Genomic DNA, 15,071 nt, shown 5'->3' on the forward strand with positions numbered 1-15,071 from the left:
TTTGTGGATCCACGCAGATTCCAGAACTTTCCATCACAGAAATGTGGGGAAAATGTGTTTTTTTTGTCAATTTTTTACGTTTGCAAGGGATTCTGGGTAACAGACCATGGTGGGAGGCAGTCAAGTCACCCCATCCTGGATTCCCCTGGGTGTCTAGTTTTCAGAAATGTATAGGTTTGCTAGGTTTCCCTAGGTGCCGGCAGGGCTAGGGTACAAAATCTACAGCTAGTCACTTTGCCAAAAAAAGGGTCATTTTTCACTCCAAAACCACGTTGCGTTTTGCGCCGTTTCCTGTCGCGGGCACTAGGCCGACCCGCACAAGTGAGGTACCATTTTTCTCATAGGACTTTGGGGAACGCGGGGTGGGTGGAAATTTGTGGATCCACGCAGATTCCAGAACTTTCCATCACAGAAATGTGGGGAAAATGTGTTTTTTTTTTCAATTTTTTACGTTTGCAAGGGATTCTGGGTAACAGACCATGGTGGGAGGCAGTCAAGTCACCCCATCCTGGATTCCCCTGGGTGTCTAGTTTTCAGAAATGTATATGTTTGCTAGGTTTCCCTAGGTGCCGGCAGGGCTAGGGTACAAAATCTACAGCTAGTCACTTTGCCAAAAAATGGGTCATTTTTCACTCCAAAACCACGTTGCGTTTTGCGCCGTTTCCTGTCGCGGGCACTAGGCCGACCCGCACAAGTGAGGTACCATTTTTCTCGTAGGACTTTGGGGAACGCGGGGTGGGTGGAAATTTGTGGATCCACGCAGATTCCAGAACTTTCCATCACAGAAATGTGGGGAAAATGTGTTTTTTTTGTCAATTTTTTACGTTTGCGAGGGATTCTGGGTAACAGACCATGGTGGGAGGCAGTCAAGTCACCCCATCCTGGATTCCCCTGGGTGTCTAGTTTTCAAAAATGTATAGGTTTGCTAGGTTTCCCTAGGTGCCGGCAGAGCTAGGGTACAAAATCTACAGCTAGTCACTTTGCCAAAAAAAGGGTCATTTTTCACTCCAAAACCACGTTGCGTTTTGCGCCATTTCCTGTCGCGGGCACTAGGCCAACCCGCACAAGTGAGGTACCATTTTTCTCGTAGGACTTTGGGGAACGCGGGGTTGGTGGAAATTTGTGGATCCACGCAGATTCCAGAACTTTCCATCACAGAAATGTGGGGAAAATGTGTTTTTTTTGTCAATTTTTTACGTTTGCAAGGGATTCTGGGTAACAGACCATGGTGGGAGGCAGTCAAGTCACCCCATCCTGGATTCCCCTGGGTGTCTAGTTTTCAGAAATGTATAGGTTTGCTAGGTTTCCCTAGGTGCCGGCAGGGCTAGGGTACGAAATCTACAGCTAGTCACTTTGCCAAAAAAAGGGTCATTTTTCACTCCAAAACCACGTTGCGTTTTGCGCCATTTCCTGTCGCGGGCACTAGGCCAACCCGCACAAGTGAGGTACCATTTTTCTCGTAGGACTTTGGGGAACGCGGGGTGGGTAGAAATTTGTGGATCCACGCAGATTCCAGAACTTTCCATCACAGAAATGTGGGGAAAATGTGTTTTTTTTGTCAATTTTTTACGTTTGCAAGGGATTCTGGGTAACAGACCATGGTGGGAGGCAGTCAAGTCACCCCATCCTGGATTCCCCTGGGTGTCTAGTTTTCAAAAATGTATAGGTTTGCTAGGTTTCCCTAGGTGCCGGCAGGGCTAGGGTACAAAATCTACAGCTAGTCACTTTGCCAAAAAAAGGGTCATTTTTCACTCCAAAACCACGTTGCGTTTTGCGCCGTTTCCTGTCGCGGGCACTAGGCCGACCCGCACAAGTGAGGTACCATTTTTCTCGTAGGACTTTGGGGAACGCGGGGTGGGTGGAAATTTGTGGATCCACGCAGATTCCAGAACTTTCCATCACAGAAATGTGGGGAAAATGTGTTTTTTTTGTCAATTTTTTACGTTTGCTAGGGATTCTGGGTAACAGACCATGGTGGGAGGCAGTCAAGTCACCCCATCCTGGATTCCCCTGGGTGTCTAGTTTTCAGAAATGTATAGGTTTGCTAGGTTTCCCTAGGTGCCGGCAGGGCTAGGGTACAAAATCTACAGCTAGTCACTTTGCCAAAAAAAGGGTCATTTTTCACTCCAAAACCACGTTGCGTTTTGCGCCGTTTCCTGTCGCGGGCACTAGGCCGACCCGCACAAGTGAGGTACCATTTTTCTCGTAGGACTTTGGGGATCGCGGGGTGGGTGGAAATTTGGGGATCCACGCAGGTTCCAGAACTTTCCATCACAGAAATGTGGGGAAAATGTGTTTTTTTTGTCAATTTTTTACGTTTACAAAGGATTCTGGGTAACAGACCATGGTGGGAGGCAGTCAAGTCACCCCATCCTGGATTCCCCTGGGTGTCTAGTTTTCAGAAATGTATAGGTTTGCTAGGTTTCCCTAGGTGCCGGCAGGGCTAGGGTACAAAATCTACAGCTAGTCACTTTGCCAAAAAAAGGGTCATTTTTCAATCCAAAACCACGTTGCGTTTTGCGCCGTTTCCTGTCGCGGGCACTAGGCCGACCCGCACAAGTGAGGTACCATTTTTCTCGTAGGACTTTGGGGAACGCGGGGTGGGTGGAAATTTGTGGATCCACGCAGATTCCAGAACTTTCCATCACAGAAATGTGGGGAAAATGTGTTATTTTTTTCAATTTTTTACGTTTGCAAGGGATTCTGGGTAACAGACCATGGTGGGAGGCAGTCAAGTCACCCCATCCTGGATTCCCCTGGGTGTCTAGTTTTCAGAAATGTATAGGTTTGCTAGGTTTCCCTAGGTGCCGGCAGGGCTAGGGTACAAAATCTACAGCTAGTCACTTTGCCAAAAAAAGGGTCATTTTTCACTCCAAAACCACGTTGCGTTTTGCGCCGTTTCCTGTCGCGGGCACTAGGCCGACCCGCACAAGTGAGGTACCATTTTTCTCGTAGGACTTTGGGAAACGCGGGGTGGGTGGAAATTTGTGGATCCACGCAGATTCCAGAACTTTCCATCACAGAAATGTGGGGAAAATGTGGGTTTTTTTTCAATTTTTTACGTTTGCAAGGGATTCTGGGTAACAGACCATGGTGGGAGGCAGTCAAGTCACCCCATCCTGGATTTCCCTGGGTGTCTAGTTTTCAGAAATGTATAGGTTTGCTAGGTTTCCCTAGGTGCCGGCAGGGCTAGGGTACAAAATCTACAGCTAGTCACTTTGCCAAAAAAAGGGTCATTTTTCACTCCAAAACCACGTTGCGTTTTGCGCCGTTTCCTGTCACGGGCACTAGGCCGACCCGCACAAGTGAGGTACCATTTTTCTTGTAGGACTTTGGGGAACGCGGGGTGGGTGGAAATTTGTGGATCCACGCAGATCCCAGAACTTTCCATCACAGAAATGTGGGGAAAATGTGTTTTTTTTGTCAATTTTTTACGTTTGCTAGGGATTCTGGGTAACAGACCATGGTGGGAGGCAGTCAAGTCACCCCATCCTGGATTCCCCTGGGTGTCTAGTTTTCAGAAATGTATAGGTTTGCTAGGTTTCCCTAGGTGCCGGCAGGGCTAGGGTACAAAATCTACAGCTAGTCACTTTGCCAAAAAAAGGGTCATTTTTCACTCCAAAACCACGTTGCGTTTTGCGCCGTTTCCTGTCGCGGGCACTAGGCCGACCCGCACAAGTGAGGTACCATTTTTCTCGTAGGACTTTGGGGAACGCGGGGTGGGTGGAAATTTGTGGATCCACGCAGATTCCAGAACTTTCCATCACAGAAATGTGGGGAAAATGTGTTTTTTTTGTCAATTTTTTACGTTTGCAAGGGATTCTGGGTAACAGACCATGGTGGGAGGCAGTCAAGTCACCCCATCCTGGATTCCCCTGGGTGTCTAGTTTTCAAAAATGTATAGGTTTGCTAGGTTTCCCTAGGTGCCGGCAGGGCTAGGGTTCAAAAACTACAGCTAGACTCTTTGCAAAAAAAGTGTAAATTTTCAGTGTGAAAATGTGGTGTGTTCACCTTAGGTTTTGAGCCACTTCCTGTCGTGGGCACTATGCCTACCCACACAAGTGAGGTACCATTTTTCTCGGGAGACTTAGGGTAGTTCAAATTTGTAAAGCAACTGTTATTACCTGTTGATTTTTGATGCATTTCTCCCTTCCAAATGAAAGACATTGTGTAAAAAAAAAGTTGGTTTTCTAACAAAAGTCTGTCATTCCCTAAAAGCTGGAGAAATTGTGATTTCAGCCCCACAAACCCTTTTTTGATACCATTTGCAGAGAAAAACCCAGAAGCTTTCATTTGCAGCCCGTTTTTCACATTTTTCACAAAAAAAAAAAAATTGCTGTATTTTGACTAATTTCTGTGACCCCTCTAGGAGAATCCACAAACCGTGGGTACCTTTAGAATCCCCAAGATGTTGGAAGAAAAGGACGCAAATTTGGCGTGGATACCTAATGTGGTCAAAAAGTTACAGGGGCCTAAGCACGCACTACCTCAAATAGCCCAAAAAGGGCTTAGCACAGGAGGGGAAAAGGCCTAGCAGCGAAGGGGTTAAAGACTGGGATTATCACTGGCTAACAGCCTTTCTGATATCTTTTTAGAATAACACCTGGACATAATTTGATCAGTTCACAAGTAAGATTTTCAAATTCACAATATGATGCAAGTAACTTCATTTCTGTAATATATATGTCCATTGACTCCGCTGGACCTTGTACTCTGGTAACAAATGAGTGCCAGTGTACTACCAATTTAACTTTACCTTCATTTACTTTAGCTTTCAAGTGAGTCTCCAGTTGTTTTACCGCACAATGGAACTCATCAATAACTTCCTCTTCTGCTGATGGATACTCTGGGAAAGGATCAAAAACAATTTGTCCTTAACCCCCAAATAATAGTAAAGTACATTTATCTTGTGATCTCGTTTGCACTTGATATTGTTGATTGCTCCCAAATGAGTGTTAAAAGACCTGAGTGACAATCGCCACTTCAGTGGAAGTTCACTAGGATCCTGTGGAAAAGGACCTGGAGGTGTCACAGCCTGCATCATGTTGAACATAAGTGTACCAGGTTTGTTTACAAACAGTACACTATACACTGACCATGAGAAGAAGAAAACAGAATTTGACTGACCTGAAAAAAAAACGTTGATATAATATACAAACACACCAGGATGTTGCATAACTCAAACAAGCAAAATCATGGTATAATGTCTGCACAACAAGCAGATTACCGAAGGTGGATAACACATCTCTTATTAAGTGTGCCACTCACTCTTATTTTATTTATTTATTTATTTATGCAATTTATTAAGCGCAACATATGCCCTTAGGCGTCTTGGCGCTGCAACTTCAACAAAATCGAAAGGAAAAAAGACTTATCAGTAGTGGGGGAGGAAAAGGGAGAACCAATGGGAATCATTATTGGTTAAATAGCCAAGTTTTCAGTAATTTCCTGAACTGAAGGAGAGTTTGGCTTAGTTTAATATGTAATGGTAACATGTTCCACATTCTAGCAGCCGCTACCACAAAGCGTCTGTCTCCCCAAGACACGGTTTTTGTGCGCGGGACAGTGATTTGAAAACTTGTCGTCGATCTCAGGGATCTTGGGGGTTGGTATAGGATCAATTGGTCTTGAAGAACTTGTGGACCTTGCTTATCACCCAGCATAAAGGTGAAAATACATTTAAAATGTCTGAACAAAGATGCTGTTTACTGAATATGGCTTAGACAAATTACTAACCTTTTATTAAGTGTGCCAATCACAGTTGACATGAATGTAACAACACCCAATAGGAAGTAGGTGACGTTGTACCACTGTACATACTAGAATGTAAGCCGTTGTAGCTGACGGGAGAGATAATTAAAAACACTGATGGTCTTTGAAAGCTGAGAAGTGCATCACTTGAAACATCATAGGGGATACAGAGGCTTCATTTACAGCAGAGGTCAAAGTGGACTGGATCGTAGGGGCATGACGTGACCATACTTTTTTTGTAAAACTGTCCCCCTACTTTTTTGTAAAAAGACAACTGTCCCAAGATGGTTAATTCAGATAGTTGAAATGCTTCACCTGCACAGTCATTCGGTGAGTCTCCTATGCTGTGGATCTAAAGCCGGGCAGAGAGCTAAACAAGCCTTCCGGCAGGGTGCCTCCTTGCCTGAAAGAAATGCAAATGTGCACAATGAGTTAATTTTGCAAATGTCAAGGATAATATGCAAATATAATAGATGCTTGTGAGCGGTATTGGCTTTAATTGATTGAATCACTCGAAGCTTTGTGATGATAAAGTCTTATTTTTGTGTGTGGTTTGGACAGAGTTAACAACTGAACAGTACTCTTAATTGTAATCTTTATTTTGAAAGCACCATTTTATCGTCAACCTGTTTCTGCATTTTGTAGCAGTCTACCTTAGACTGTGTGTAATGTAAGTTCAAAATAATGACATATATTCACAGTGCTTTCAGTCACAGGCTCTGACCTCAAGTACTAAAAATATACAAGTCACTATTTTCCACTGCGCCAACCAAGATTTAATTCTGTGGCTCTCTGGTTACACACTGACCTCTACAGAGCATTAACTATAAGGTTTCTTAACATACTTTAGTACATTTCCCACTGAGTACCATACTTCGATTAGTTTTTCATTTAGGCTGCACGTTATTTTATACGTAGCAACCTGGCGGTGAAAGACCATAGATACGTGCAGAAAATGTTTTTATTAAGCCACACCTTTGACCCCGCCCCCACACTCACTGACCGTGTCCCCACTGCATGCAGTATCACAGTTCCCATACTTTTTAATGCACTTGGACCTCTGTCTAGCTCTGAGTAAAATGCTTGGAGGTGATGTGTATGAAAGAGATGTGCACGTGAAGCCACTCGTGCTCTCGTCAACCATCAGTATAGAATGCACGAGGGAGATGCGTACGTTGCAACACAACCTAGGCCCCAAGTCACTGAAGCACAGAATAAATCAGAATTGCTCTAACAACCAGGCCCGTAGCAGTGGGTAAATAGCAGATTTTATACAGCAATATAGTTTTCCTCATGGAGAGTTTTCCTAGGCCTTCATAAAAATAAATATCTTTGACTTAGGTAAGAACAGTACCTAGGATGCAGTTATAGGGTTCTTCAAGATGGTCGCCAAATGGGAAGTTCCTTGAATAACATCCAGATACTTGTAGAGTAGATCTAAATAAAATGTATTGTATTGAGGGTAAAACAAGCAACACGTATACTGCTACTGAAAAGAACCAGGAACCAGGACCAACTCATCCGGTGTTCAATTCACAACATATGCCATTCCAAAACAGAACATAAGGCTAGTCAATAGGAAACCATCTTACATCATAATTTAAAGAATATCTTCATAACCAACACGAATGAGGATACCACAGGTCAGTACACTAATATACCGAGCTGTTTAAAGAAATTATGCTAATCATTGTGAATTATGTTAAATAAGTAAATTTCCTCTTTATTAATGTTCCCACCGATCCCCTATGCTTAAGGATAAAAATGTGTGCAAAAATGGTAGTCTATAAGTGCAATCTAGAAAGTAAATACATAAATGCATCATCCTTTGTGCAAAATATTGTGTATGCCACAAAGTCAAGATCCTATATTCTCCCATGGAAGAGTGCGATAAAATGGTGGTCTGGGTAAACGGCATCTAGCACAAGTATACGTGTATGCTTGCATGAAGGGACCACATTAATCACAATCAACATGAGTTCAATGTGTGTGCACTACAGCCTGACATACCAACCAATCAACCATAGCCAAACAAATAGGTTTTTTTTATTAGCATTTTGCCAAGACTTACAATGTCCAAAAACATTTCAACATACAGATTACAGTACAGATACATCCATCATCCATTACATTGCAAAAAGTCAGTGTCACCATTAAACATGTTATTTCCTGTTATATCTCAATGCACAGTTAAACAATTGGATTCATTTGTAGATATTCAACCAAATACATCCAATAGTCTCTTGGTTTGGAACCAGTGGGTAGCTCCTCCTCATACGTTTTTAGGGTATCTTTACAATAGGCCATGTCTTTAAGCCATTGTTTGGTTCTTGGGGCCTCCCTGCTACCCCAGCAAAATGAAACTCTCCGTTTAGCAAGGAGTAAGGCTATCATGCAAAATTTACACTTGGTGGCTCGTACATTGTTGACGGGTCCTAACAAACATGTTCGAATCGTACATTCAATAGTAACACCCACCATTTCACCTAGCATCTTCACAACCTCTATCCAGTATGTACTAATTAACACACAGGGCCAAGCAAGATGTATAAAATTGGCATTATCTACACCACACCGTAGACATCGTGCGTCAGAACAGAGACCATATTTGTAAAGCCGGGCGGGGGTATGATATGTTTGATGCAGGTAATTATAGTGCAGGAGGCGCAGATTGCCATTCGGTGTGAGCATGCTGGTTAAGGTGCCGCAGATCGCCCATTCGTCCTCCGTGAGGTGGTTCTCTAGAGTGTCATTCCATCTCCCAAATGCTTTGTGTGTGTTATCATCAATGTCGCCCTTCAGTTTAATGTATAATTTCGATGCCATATGTGTATTGTGGGGTTCGGTGATAAGCAGTTGTAGGGTGGTTAGTTGTGGCGGTTCACTAGGGTAAGTGGGGTAAAGTTTCTTGATGGCTCCCTGTAATCTGTAATATGTAAGCCGATAAAGTAATGTTTGGTTGCTAATGTATGATAGTTCTTTAGGTTCTATGAAAGTACCATTTTGGGACAAATCTCCCATTGTATCTATACCCACTTGCCGTAATAGACCTGTTCCCACCTTTTTTTGAGTTACTGATAGCTCTGGGTGATATTGCAGAGGCATCGCAGGTGCGTTGAGCGGTAATTTGCGTGCCAGTCTGCCCATCTTCCGCCATGCTGCAGTAGTAGCGTCAATAGTGTTAATGTCGCGGGAGTGAAGCGGGGCTCTACGCTAGGGTAAAATACCATTTAGCGGGATAGGATGTGCATACCCTTCTTCAATTGCCACATGCGGTAGATAGGGGACTCAGTGAAACCAATAATGCGCATATTGCGCTTGAGCACTCAAATAATAGAGGAGAAAATCTGGGACCTTAAAGCCACCTCTGGAGAAGGGTAATGCAAGGGCACACAGCTCAATGCGGGCTTGTTTACCCGCCCATATTAGCCGAGTTACCATAGTATTCAGCCTTTTAAATACGGTTTTCGGAGGTGTGATGGGAATGTAATTGAAGAGGTACAAAGACTTAGGTAAGATTACCATCTTGACAATGGCCAATCGGTCCACCAATGTTAATGGAAGTTGGATCCAACGTTCTATTTTGCCCTCAAGTGCACTTATTGCTATCCCGTAGTTTTTGCGAATTACTATGTCTGGATCACGATGATACCAGATACCGAGATATTTGATGGGGTCCGTCTGCCATTCAAGTGGGAATTCTGCTGGATATGGGTGTGTGGTGTCTGTTAAAGGGAGAATGATGGATTTAGACCAGTTAATTTGGAGCCCGGCTTGATGGGCAAATTTAATATATTCTCTCAGAAGAGGGGATAAGTTTGTAGCAGGGTCTCGTACGTAGAGCACCATATCATCTGCATAGAGCAAGATATTTAATGGCCTTTGTGGGAATTGGAGCGCAGGATATTTATGACCCTGTCGTATTTTGCACGCCAATGGTTCAAGAGCTATTGCAAAACGTAAAGGGGATAGAGGGCACCCCTGTTGTGTGCCCCTTGCAATTGGTATAGCATCGGATACATATGTATTAACTTTTATTCGCGCCGTAGGCGCCGTATATAATATTTGAACCATTGTAGGAAGATTGGGGGAAATCCCATTCTTTGTAATATAGAGTGGAGATAAGGCCATTCAATTGAATTGAAAGCTTTTTCTGCATCCAGAAGGACTGCAGCAGCTTTCGTATCTGGGGTCAGGTAGTGTGATAATGCAAACAGCGTTCTAGTGTTGTGAGCTGTTGATCGACCGGATATAAACCCCAACTGATCTGGGAGGACGAGTTTAGCCATTAGTGGTTGTAATCGTTTTGCAAGGAGTTTAGCCAAAATTTTAGTATCCGTATTTATTAAGGACGCCAGCCTGTGTGATTCACACTGTATGGGATCTTTATTTGGTTTTAATAGAGCAATGAGCATGGCTTGTCTTAATTTGGGGGGTAATATCTGTTTGTCATGGGTGTCCCCATACATTTCCACAAGGTGGGGTGCCAGTTGTTCAATAAACGCTTTATAAAATTCACTGGTGAAGCCATCTGGGCCTGGTGCCTTACCATTCGGGAGTGATTTGACCACTTCAGGGACTTCTTCCACCGTTACCGGCTGCAAGAGATATTCGCTCTGCGTATCCGATAGCCATGCTATCGCCAGATCCTCCAGATAAGCGAGAATTTCAGTTTGTGTGGTGGAAGCTCGTGATGTATATAGTTCGCCATATGTTTCCATAAATGCATGAAATATGCTCTTTGTGTCGTAGTGGGGTGTACCGCTATCGTCCTTTATGAATAGGACCGTTTGTGGCGTAAATCCAGAGCAAATTTTATTTGCTAAAACTCGACCCGTCCTGCCCCCGTCGCCGTATGTGCGTGCAGTTTGACGTTTCGATACATATTTAAGTTCATCATCTGCAAATTCCTGATATTCTGTCATGACCTTTCTAATATCACCTAGTATAGTCGCGCTGTGTGTGCGTTTGTATTCATGCTCCAGGGTGCTTAATGTGGCCTCCCTTTGGGTAAGTTGGTTACGAATATCTTTTAATATTCCAGCATTAGTGCTAATGCAGATTCCCCGTATAGTGGCTTTGAAAGCTTCCCACAGTAAACTGGGGTTATCAGTAGATGGCTGATTTAACGTAAAATAGTCAGTAATGGCCTGGCTAATGATGACAGTGTATGCGGAGTCTAGTAGTTTTTTGCATTGAATCTCTACACATACGGTGGAGGCGTGTAGTGGGGAGGTCTATGGTCAAGAGCACCGGATTATGATCAGAGAGGGTTTTGGGCAGATGTCGTAAGCTCCGTGTCCAAGAGGCTATATCCTCCTTCCCCAGACAGTAGTCAATACGGGACCGGCTGTTATGGATCACAGAAGTATGTGTGGCCTCCTTGAGCTGTCGATAGCGCATCCTCCAAATATCAACCAGGTTAGTTTCGGTCATAATATCTTGCATCACCATCACCGCCCATTTATGCGGCTCCCTGGAGACGGCCGATCTGTCCAAGCTGTCTTTTAAAGAGAGGTTCAAATCCCCAACCCACAACAGAGCCATTTCAGGTAAGACAAACAAATAGTTAATGTAGTGGAGATGCAAAGCATTTACAGAAGCCAATTGATATGCAGACAACCAAACACATAGGCTGACATATTTCAAGATTGGTAGACAAACAGACAGACACTGTCACACTCACTCACAGATCTTGTAATTCACAGAAAACATTAAATAGAGCACCTCTCACCCTGAGAGTACAATGCAAAACTATAATGAACGTAGATACACCTTCATGTTATGTGAAGTATTTATTCATCGAGAAAGGAACCCAACCACAGTCATGCCAGGCGCAGCTCGGCTCCAACTGTCAAAACCTGGAACTCTCCACCCACTAGAACCTTCCCTTGTCATTAATAGAATGTGCAGCCTCACCTAGCTAAGACAGCCTAAGTACATTATAACACATCTCCCCACCTTACATCCAAAAGAACAGTTACCCTCAATCATTTCTAAATGTGCCAACATCAAACCCTCCCAGTGACCACCCCACCAGACCTCTGAAACAAAAGAAAACCCAAAGAAGTGTGCACAAAACTCAACAGATGAACCATGTCAGTCACACACATACTCCTGTAAATAAGCAGGAGTCCTCCTGTTGTGTGTCGATTTAGACACCGTATATAGGTTTCCCGATTTATGTCCTTATAAAGGCACAATTCGCATTGCCCATATTTAGGCATAGAAATCCTACCCTTATTTAGGCATTATCCATGCTAACCAAATTCAGGCATGTCCACCTACATCCGTTCGTCTACGTCACAACGAGTTCTTGGAAAACCAGACTCTTAAGCCTTTAGGACTTCCCCTTGCTTGGATATTGATTTCTCCAAGAACTCATTTATCATGCATGAACATCTATTCCTTAGGGGTTCATTCATGATGTTCTTCTGCCCGACTTTTACGTCAATAGTGGCATTCCTAAACACCTTCAAGGTATAAATATACCTCCACTTACCATGGCAAACCACGGTTTGGCTGCCTACTCGCACGACGCGGCTCGCCACGACAAGTTCGGAAGGAAGTCAAGTCCCCGCCTGACGAACTGACCAGACGCTGTCATCCTCCTCGCAGACAATCCAGCTGCAGTGTTTCTGACTCCCCTTGCGGGGTGTTAGAGATCGAGACTCGGAAAGAGATTCCAGCCTCACTCATTCTAAGGAATGGAGCGGACTATAACCTAGAGGGACTTTTGGCACATCTTGGCAACTATAGCTGAACTAGACTATAGACAAACAGCACCTAGTTCTTACCTCTTACTACACATAGGTTAGGTACACTGGGGTAGAACTAGCTAGAAGCATCAGATGAATATTAACATTTTAGCCTGTGTTATTTATGTATGTTTTTTTATGAATGTCTGTCATAGCTACAAACCATGCTTTTGCAGTATTATTTTATCTTACTGCTAACGCTGTACATATTATACTTCGCATTCTGTCTTACGATTGTAGAAGTTCATATCTCCTGCAAGAGAAATAAGACTGTTCAATAAACCCTTTTTATTGAAATGCCCATCTATCTACTTCTGTGTAACTGTGTAGAAACGAAGCATGCACGATTGACTGAGTGAAACTGTTATCTATTGTTTCCACGATTGTGAGATTGTTCCGATTCTAAGGGAAACAAAGTTGTCATGTTTATGCGGTTGTCAGAAACTAATCCCTTCTCGATTATTCAAGAAGTTTTCTAGTGACCTCTGAGTTAGCTGGCACACACAAGTAATTAAGTTTAATGTACTCGATAGAGACATACTGACCTCAGTCCTATGTCAAAACTATAGTGTATATTATTCCAATGCGCAGAGCCTATCAGGGATATAGGAACTACACTACAGTCCTCAACATTGCCACCCTCCCTTGGGGTGTTGGAGACTGTGAAGTGGACTGTGAAAACCCTATAGACCCATCTCCCCTTTCCAATCTGTTGATCACATCAGGAGCTCCTCCCAACCTATGCTCCCTATCCTCATTCAACGGACTCAACCAAGGCAAACTGGGTTCAAGCATTTGCTCCTTTTTGCCATCACTATTCTCACTTTGTCTTTGATACAAAGCCACACACCTGAGGTTCCACGTCTGTCCATTTTGTAACCTGGCCCAATTTCCACCAACTGTTTCAACTTTAAAGGGACCCCTGAATCAGGACGGCCCCTTACCAGAACCTCCAGGCTTGACCTTGACCCAATCACCCACACCAATGAAGCTTTTCTTTTAGTTTCCCTCCTGAAACACACTCCTGACCTTTCTCACTACCACCTCTCCGCATCCAAGACAGGACAAGTTTGGTGCCTGCTATTCAGCATCTCGAAAGGAGCCCACCTTGTTGCCACAATCTATGGCACCCTCGTTTGAGAACTGTGAGCTACTCAACAACTTTTTTATAAATAAAGTGACAAAAATCTATGCAACTTTTATTCCCTCAAACAAAGAAGACTCTAAGGTTTGGGAAAACTTAGCTCCTCACCCTGCGACTCACAACTACATAGATAGTCTGTCACCATTCTCTGAAGAACAAGTGGCTAAAGCCATGACAGAAGTTAAGGCAGGATCTCCATTAGACCCATGCCCACACTTCATTTTCTCTCGTTTAGTGTCAGTGCTGTGTCCCCAGGTTACCAAAACCCTTAATCAATCGTTAGAGCTTGCTTCCTTCCCAGATATCTGGAAAAACCCAGTTGTTTTCCCCCTTTTAAAGAAGCCAGGTCTCGAAATTTACGACCCTGCCAACTTAAGACCAATCTAAAGAACTAAAGATAATCTCATCAACTGTCTTACAGAAATTGCAAATTGGATGTCTGGACATTGTTTAAAACGTAATGCCGGAAAATCAGAGATCTTACTATTCGGAGGAGCTCAGGCGATTTGGGATAATAGTTGGTGGCCCCAGGCATTGGGAACCGCTCCTGAACCGAGGCAGGCTGCAAAGAATTTGGGCTTCATCTTTGATGATGCCTTATCCATGCAGAATCAAGTACGACTACTATGTGGGAAAAGCTTCGCCACATTAAAACTTTTTAGAAGACTTTTTCCATGGATCCCTTTAAACTGTAGGAAAACGGTGACACAGGCACTTCTTGTGAGTAGGCTGGACTATAGCAATGCATTGTATGTGGGTATGACTGACTATCTTTTGACCAGACTACAAGTGGTCCAAAATGCCGCTGCTAAACTGATATGCAACAAGAGTAGATATAGTTCAACCTCCTTCTGTATGAAGGAATTACACTGGCTACCTGTACGCCAAAGAGCCAACTTTAAGCTCATGTGCTATGCACATAGAACGCTATATAAAGCAGGTCCACAAATCCAACATGGCAAATTAAAATTTCATGTACCTTTGCGCAATCTGAGATCCCGCCATCAAGCACTGGCATCAGTCAAGCGTACGACTAAAGCCAGGATGGGTGACCGATCGTTCTCAAAATCAGCAGTGGTCATCTGGAACAAACTCCCTCCAGAACTACGCCTGACTGAAGATTATCTAATGTTTAGAAAGAAACTAAAAACACATCTATTCCCCAGTTACTAAGCTGATAACTGGAATCTTGTTTCTGCCTGCACTCAGTTATGTTTCAGCGCCGTGATGTCCCTTGAGATGAATGTTGCGCTCTACAAATACAAATACAAGGAGTCAATCCTGAACTTTATTTACAGTAGTGTGAATAGGCCCACAGCATGTCCTTTACCACTCCCTGAACAGATACTCCAGCATTTAACAACAGTTGCATGGTTCCCTTCAGCGTGTTTTCAACATTTGTACTAGACCATTTCCCT

The 15,071-nt window shown here is 43.5% G+C and overlaps 1 protein-coding gene across 1 annotated transcript in view; it reads left to right on the forward strand.

Moving 5' to 3' along the window:
* The window catches only part of LOC146822007 (brain and acute leukemia cytoplasmic protein-like), a 601,945-nt gene that overhangs the window by 475,342 nt on the left and 111,532 nt on the right, over positions 1–15,071 (forward strand). The gene's annotated exons all lie outside the window — the stretch shown is intronic.

The sequence above is a fragment of the Triturus cristatus genome, chromosome 6, assembly GCF_964204655.1.
Source record: "Triturus cristatus chromosome 6, aTriCri1.1, whole genome shotgun sequence".
Lineage (NCBI taxonomy): Eukaryota > Metazoa > Chordata > Amphibia > Caudata > Salamandridae > Triturus > Triturus cristatus.